This window comes from Crocuta crocuta, unplaced genomic scaffold (assembly GCF_008692635.1).
Source record: "Crocuta crocuta isolate KB4526 unplaced genomic scaffold, BGI_CrCroc_1.0 scaffold130, whole genome shotgun sequence".
Classification (NCBI taxonomy): domain Eukaryota; kingdom Metazoa; phylum Chordata; class Mammalia; order Carnivora; family Hyaenidae; genus Crocuta; species Crocuta crocuta.
This window is the reverse complement of record NW_027527920.1, coordinates 11,650,021-11,658,378: the sequence shown is the minus strand read 5'-3', so window position 1 is coordinate 11,658,378 and position 8,358 is coordinate 11,650,021.

Below are 8,358 nucleotides of genomic sequence, written 5' to 3'. Positions count from 1 at the left end.
CCCCCCGAGGGCGCGCGGAGGAGCGACGGGGAGGCCGGCCAGGGGCCTGCCTCTGCTCCCGCGCCGCAGGCACCGGAGGAGACGACTGTTCGCCAAAAGGAAGGGCAGGAGTTCCTGAGCACAGCGACATCTCCGTGGCCGCTGTTTGCCTGTCGTCGCCTCCTGCGACCTCTCAGGTCCGCAGAGGTCGCCGTCCTGGGCGAAAGCAGCTCCCCAGAGCCTCGCTTCCCGCCGACCCCGCTCAGGCCCCGTATCCGCCCTGAGCGCCTCCTAAGCAACCACACTTTTCACCTGGTGGTCAAGAGGAGGAAAGGAGACCCTGCTCCCTTGTCCTGCTACATTAAGCCCACCTGGGACAACATCAACATTTCTTTTAGCTTCTTGAATTTTTAAAAATATTTTTTGTTATTGTTTATGTTTTTATTTTTCGGAGAGTTGTGTGAGTAGGCAGCGGGGCAGAAGAGAAAGGGAAACCAGATTCGAAGGGGGCTCTGCGCCGACAAACGCACCAACGAGGAAATCTTGATCTGAGCAGAAGGTGGAAGCTCAACTGAGCCGCCCAACCCCAGGAAATTTTTAATTATCTAAAAGTGTAAGGAAGGGGGAACAGAGCGCCATCACAGGATGAAAGACAAAATGGCTACCGAATATGCATTTTTGTTCTTATCTTTCTCCTTCCTTTTGTGCTTGATTCACTCTTAAGTTTACTCAGGAGCCACTTCTTAGTTACCTACCTCATTAGGGAAATGAAAAATCTTCCTTTTCTTAAAGTATGGGTTAGCTATTATTCATTGGTCACCTTCTTCCATACTATCATTGAACTGCTTCTAGTGTGGCAAGAGGTGGGAAGTGGGGCTTTTATAATGCTAGGACTCTGTACCTTAATAAAATTTAACCACCCATTGACAAACCAATTCTCTTTAGGAACCTGGGCTTTTTCTAAAATGTATTTCGAAAAGCTGTTGAGATACAGTGAGCAGAAATAAACCTAAGAAATGCTAAGGTTATTTGCAGTCACAAGCATTTATTAACTGCTTTGCTACAAGTAATGTCTGAAAAAACTATGTATGAATTGCTCCTAACAACTGTCAACCGAAAATTTGTGTCTCCTCCCCCGTCCCTCCATAGTCATATGTCAAAATCCTAACCTCCAATGAGATGGTATTGAGACATGGGGCCTTAGGGTGGTGACCGGGTCATTAGTAATTAAGCAGAGTCCTCAGGAATGGAATTAGTACCCTTATAAAAAAGACACACACCCCCCTCCATGTGGCACCTGGGTGGCTCAGTCAGTTGAGCAACTGACTTGATTTTGATTCAGGTCATGATATTACAGTTTATGGGTTCAAGCCCTGCATCAGGCTCTGTACTGACAGTGAGAAGCCTGCTTGGGATTCTCTCCCTCCCTCTCTCTCTGTCCCTGCCCCATTCTCTCTCTCTCTCAAAATAAAAAAATAAAATTTAAAAAAGAGACACCCCCCCCCAAAGACTCCAGAGGGCTCCCACACCCCTTCTGCCATGTGAGGACACAGCAAAAAGGTGGCCACCTATCAACCAGGAAGTGGGTCCGCACCAGATTTTGAATCTCCTGGCACCTTGATCTTAGACTTCCAGTCTTCAGAACTATGAGAAATAAATCTGCTTTGGTTTTAAATCACACAGTCAATATGGTATTTTGTTATTACAGCAGCCTGAAGGGACTAAAACAGGATCAAAAAGAAAAATCACTTATTAACTTCAAAATCCATTGCAGAAGAAAATAAAAATCGAAATGACTACACTTGGTGTTATGTAAAGTGGATGTAAAAGGAAGAACAAATACCAGTACTATCAATACCCACTTCCATCGTCCACTCCGACACACAGAAAATTAATCCTTAACCATGTGTTTCTCCTCACTCACTCACCCTGACAAAATACCTGGGAGTTACTTTGCATTTCTTTCCTTCACTATCTGCAACCATCTAAGAGCCAAGCCAGTTCTTTCTGCCTTTGCCACATTTCCTAAATTCTTCTATCTCACCGGGAGCACGCAATCACCTTCTAATTGGCCTTCAGTTTTTCCCTTCTCCATCTACACAGGGCCACGACAGCAAGTTTCCCAAAGAAAGAGTGAACTCAAGTTAGTAACCTGCTCAAAAATACCCAATAAGTTTCCAGTGTTCAGCACCCCCTCCTCAATCTGTCCCCAAGGTATTTCTTGTCCACGCAATTTCCTCCAACAGCCCCTCTCCTCTTGTACACTCTTAACTATGCACTGAGGGAAAAGCAGATAGACAATATTATGTTCCGGTTGGGATAGGTATGCACCATAAAACAGTTAAGAAGCAAACAATATTGGGGCGCCTGGGTGGCTTAGTCGGTTAAGCTTCTGACTTTCGCTTAGGTCATGATCTCGCGGTTCATGGGTTCGAGCCCCGCGTCGGGCTCTGTGCTGACTGCCAGCTCAGAGCCTGGAGCCTGTTTCAGTCTGTGACTCCCTCTCTCTCTGACCCTCCCCTGCTCACGCTGTTTCACTCTCTCTCACTCTCTCCTAGAAATAAATAAAACATTAAAAAAAAAGCAAACAATGTAAGGATTTATGAATAACAGTGCAGGATGATATGAAGATGCCACAGGCAGAATAGTGTGGTCAAGCAAACGGAACAGAAAGCTTAATGTGCTGGGAGATGTGGGCAGTACTAGTCCTTGCATAATAATAATTCCTTGCACTTCTATGGTACTTTACACTTTTGGAAAAATGTGTGTGCTTTTATGTGCATTATTCCCTTTTCTTAACGTTCAGTTATGATTCATTAGTTATAAGGACGTTTTCATGTAACCCTCCCAAAAAAAAAAAAAAAAAATCTGTGCGATAAGTAAAATGCAGGTAGTAGTATTGGCCCCATTTTACAAGAAAATTAAACTCAGGAACATTAAGCAATTTACCCAAAATTACACAGCAGGTATTAATTTCCTTTAGGTCCCTGAACATTGCCATCCTTTTGTCTTTCAGTAATTATAGTTAAATCACTGCTAGGCTCGTAGTAATTCTCAGAGATCTTACTCTGAAAGGTTAATGAAAGAATAGAAAATCTCAGAGTGGAAAATTCAGCTCAAAAGTGGCAGTATAAATAATGCTATTACCATATAATATAAAAAGCTTTTCAATTTTAATATTTTCCCTTTATTTATTTTTAATGGTTTATTTATTTCTGAGAGAGAGAGAGAGAGCATGAGCAGGGGAGGGTCAGAGAGAGAGGGAGACACAGAATCCGAAGACAGGCTGCAGGCTCGGAGCTAGCGGTCAGCACAGAGCCTGACGCGGGGTTTGAACCCATGAACCCTGAGATCATGACCTGAGCAGAAGTCGGACACTTAACCAACTGAGCCACCCAGGCGCCCCAATATTTTCCCTTTAAAATGTGTTTTGAAGGTTTGATTATTTACATGCAGTAATGTCCCAAATCATACATACTTCTCGAAGAAATCAGATATTTACAGTCCTGATCCAAAACAAAGTAATGTAAAGAAACACCATTAGCACTTCGACGTATAGCACTATACCCAAAGGAATTTGGATACGGAGGTTTAAAGAAAATGAACACTGTAGTAATTATAGTTCTTACATTCATTCTGGCTTACAAATAATGCAGACAACAAAGACAATTGCAAAAGTAAATGGCAATGTGGGATTGAGCAATGAAAAAAGGTGAGCAAAATTATAGAAGAGTAATATCTGTTAAAAATGAAAGTCAGGGGTGGGGCACCTAAGTGGCTCAGTTGGCTGAGTGTCCGACTCTTGATCTCATTTCATGGTTTGTGAGAGAGAGCCCCATGGTGGACTCCAGGCTGACTGCAAGGAGCTTGTTTGGGATTTTCTCCCTCTCTCTCTCTCTGTCTCTCTGTCTCTCTGTCTCTGTCTCTCTGTCTCTGTCTCTCTCTCTCTCTCTGCCCCTCCCCCACTGGCTGTCATGTGCCCCCTCTCTCTGTTTCTCTCTCTCTCGAAATAAATAAACTTAAAAAAAAATTAAAGTCAGGGACACCTGGGTGAATCAGTAGGTTGAGCATTCTCCTTTTGATTTCAGCTGAGGTCATGATCCCAGGGTCATGGGATCGAGCCCCAAGTGGGGATCCATGCTGAGCATGGAGCCTACTTAAGATTCTCTCTCTCTTCCTCTGCCCTCTCTCCAGCTCCTCTTCCTCTGTCCTCTCCCCGGCTCACTCTCAAACTCTCTCTCTCTAAGACAAAACAGAACAACAACAACAAAAACCAGAAGTCAAAATTGGAAATTCTTGTTAAAAGTTAAGAACTCTTGCTTAAAAACTGAAAAATAAGAAATTCTAACTTCACACTGCCTCATAACCACATGCTATTTCCTAACCTTTCACTGAGAGAAGCAAAATGGGTTGTGGGGGGAAAGACAGAGGAGAAAGCTAGAGAATAGCATAACATCATGGACTGTCAGAAAAGTTACGAAGATTAGCTGGCAGAAAGCACTGGAGTGAACTGCAGAATTTGAGAGCCAGAGGAAATCAAAATAAATCTGGCTAACCCCACCACCTCATTTGACAGATGGAGACAGTGAGTATGAAAGAGAATTAGGAGACTTGCTAACATCCCACAAGTTAATGACTGTCAGAACTACAACTCAATGTCCTCTGGCGCCTGGGTGGCTCAGTCAGTTACCCGACTTTGGCTCAGGTCACGATATCATGATTCGTGAGTTTGAGCCATGAATCCCTCGTGGGGTCTGTGCTGACAGCTCAGAGCCTGGAGTCTGCTTCAGATTCTATGTCTCCTTCTCTCTCTGCCCCTCCCCTGCTCACACTCTGTCTCTATCTCAAAAATAAACTTAAAAAAAATTTAAAAAAAAATTTTTTTTAACTCAATGTCCTGACTCCCTCCTTTGTTCTTTCCTTTGCTCCATACTCCACTGAATGAGAAGAATAAGCCAGAACACTAGTAATTTTTATTTGGTTGTAAACTCTCTTTTTCTTGCTTTCTGTGACACGCAGCCACCAACTTATTTTTTTTCATTTTTTTAATGTTTATTCATTTTTGAGAGAGAGACAGACAGAGTGCAAGCAGGGGAGGGGCAGAGAGAGAGAGGCCAACACAGAATCCGAAGCAGGCTCCAGGCTCTGAGCTGTCCGCACAGAGCCCGATGTGGGGCTCGAATTCCCCAACTGTGAGATCATGACCTGAGCTGAAGTTGGCCGCTTAACCGACTGAGCTACCCGGGCGCCCCATATTTTTTTAAAGTCTACTTTATATTGTTCAGTTTTCTCCTACCGCAAGAACCCCTCTGGCCTGGATGCTATGTGATCTATTCGTGGTTACTTCACAGAATTATTTTAGAGCACCATTATTGGATGTTGCCATGGTTCTCGCCGTGGGCCCTGAATGGCCACAGTCTTCCTCTGAGTAGATTTGTGTGTTNATTTGTGTGTTCCAGGCGCTGGGCTTGACCCTTTTACACCGTCTTCCCAAGTACTCCATGGCTCGTGCTTCTGAGTAAGTACCAGCCATGGGAAATCACGCGTGCTGTTTTCAAGAAAGCTTATACAGGAAATACCTTTAAAGTGTCACTGAAGAAGGTGGATTGCTAATAAAAACAAAGCATATCTGCCTTGCTTGGCCACCAAGAAAACTGTTGTTAAAGGACTTCAAGTGTGAATCAGCTAATCTCTAGCTAAGCAAACCTGTATGATGATAACAGCTAACAGTTGGCCAGCACTTACTATAGCCAGGCACTTCATGTATTTGTAACACCTAAAATAGCCTTGTATGATAGGTATTGTCACCCTCACTGTGCAACGTAGACTCAAAGAGGTTAATTAACTTGTCCACAGTCCCGTAGCTAAAAAGTTGCATAACATTTCAACCTAGGACAGATTTTACTGCAGTCTATATTTCTTCACCTCTAAATCATTTCTCATGCTCTGGTGCTTTTTTTCCTTTCTCCCGCCACAACATAACTTTGCTTAACAGCTTCTCAGATTGTGAGCCTCACCATTTTAACCAAGGGCTCTCTGGGCTCTCACTTGCAGAGCTGACAGTCTCTTGTCTCCTGGGAAAAGTTGAGTCCAAGCATATGCATGTGACCCTCAGGTATATAGGTCAGTGATCATTCTCCCATAGATTTAGCACTGCCCCCAAGAATCTTGGCCAGTCATGGAGATGATATAAAGACAAAGAAGTAGCTCATCAAGGGCATGGCAAGGCCAGGGACCCACCAACACTACTCCCCTACCAAGATTAAGTACATGAATCCTGTTGAATAGTTTCTTCTCACTCTTGCCTCAGTTACACAGAATTCAAATATTTCATCATTGCTCCTCTGATAGATGTATATAGCTGTTGTGATCTTGTCCAGCCCAGATCCACCTGCCTAGCAGGGTGGCTGAAATCCAGGAAGCATTCAGTAAATATTGCTTTGAATGAATAAATGAACATTTGTTCTCTTCTACAGGAACAACAAATATAAAATCAGACATCGTATATGTCAGGCTATATGCTAATCTCTTTGTATGCATTATCTTATCATATACTTATGACAACTCTACAGGTACAAACTATTATTATCAGAAGGGGTGAGGGAGCTCTCCTGGGCCTCTTCTTTGCCATAGTTAATTTCATTACCTCTCAAAGGACCAACCTACTATTGTACGTTTGATCCTGTGGCTTAGAAAGGTTACATAACTTGCTCAGTTCACATAGTAAGGAGCCATTCTACAATCAAAACAAGATCTGATTTTAGACCCAATTTTCTTAACCATAGCCCTCAATAGCCTCTCTTCTATTTAAAAAATTTTTTTTAATGTTTATTTATTTTTGAGAGAGAAAGAGAGAGAGAGAGAGAGAGAGACACCAAGGGTGAGTGGGGGAGGGGCAGAGAGAGAGGGAGACAGAATCTGAAGCAGGCTCCAGGCTCTGAACTGTCAGCACAGAGCCTGAGGTGGAGCTTGAAAATACCAGCCACAAGATGATTCAGGACCTGAGCCGAAGTCATTTCTCAACTGACTGAGCCACCCAGTCGCCCCTAATAATCACCACTTCTGTGTATTTAGCATTTACCATGTTCTAGGCACAATGCTAAATATATTACATTATTAAATTCATTTAATTCCCAAAGCAAATTATTTATGCCCACTAATGTGTATTATTTCCTCAATTTCCCATCATTATGTGAACTTGACAAGTTAGTACGAATAATCACAAGTTGCAGGTTTATGTGACAGTTATCTGGAAACTCTCTGTAAATCCTCAAGCACAGTGCTGTGTGTGTTTATCCTAGAAACAAAATGCACGTGCCCCATCCTACAACCACCTTTGGATGGATTCAATTCGCTGATCATTATTTTGTTTAATTACTGAACATTATTTGGAGAGGTAATTCACTACCAAGGCAATATCTTAAAGCAGAAATAGCATACACTCAAATGCTAAACAAAATGCCTCAGATCTCTTTTAATCTGAGCTAGCTGGAAGCAGTTCCCTTACAGAAGGAACATAGGTGAATTTTTAAATGGAAGAGAAAGAGTATCCCAGGTGGATACAGCCTAGAACGGTCAGAGGTGGTTGAAGTGCCTTCAAAGGGAAGGTTGCAAAGGCACAATTGTACATAGGAGTATATTTTCCCAATAAAACTCAGCATCCATGGCTTAAGGAGTGGGGTGTGATTTTTTTAAGTTAAGGTATAAGATACATACAATCTTATAAGCAAGCTTAAGTGTATGCCAACTAATTTTTTAACGTATGTAAACACGTGTGTAACCTCACCCAGATCAAGATAGGAATTATTTTCAGCATCCCATAAGGTTCCTGTGCCCAGAGTGGCTTACAATTAAAAGAGGAAATACTTTTAAAATCAAGACCGAAAACCAGAAAGCAGGTAAGAAATTCCGAAAGCTGTCTTTGGGGGAGGGGGATAATATTAGGGCAAGAATAAGCCAAACACGACTCTTCTTTTAGTGTTGGGTGCATTCACATTCATATGCAGGCGCATCGTCCCAATGACTATACAGTCAACGTTTAACACTCTTTGCACGTGAGGAAATGGAAACTTGTTTAGGGTTTCAGAGAAGAACACCCCCAACAGAACGCAAGGGTGAGGAGCTCTAGCCTTGAACTTGCTCAGTCGACCTAGCCTCCTGGCAGGGCGGAAGCCCCGGCGTCAGGTTACAGAGCAGCCCTTCTGGCGCCCACCCATTGGTCAGCGCTCCGGGCCCCCGGGTATAAAAGCTCAGACCCGCTGTCCTTGAACCGCGGTGGTGAGTCCCGCCTTGCAGGCTCAGACCCTCCCAGAGGCGGCGCGCCTCACTGGCTCGGTGCTTCAGGCAGAACCGTGCAAACAACCATCAGACACCGGACTC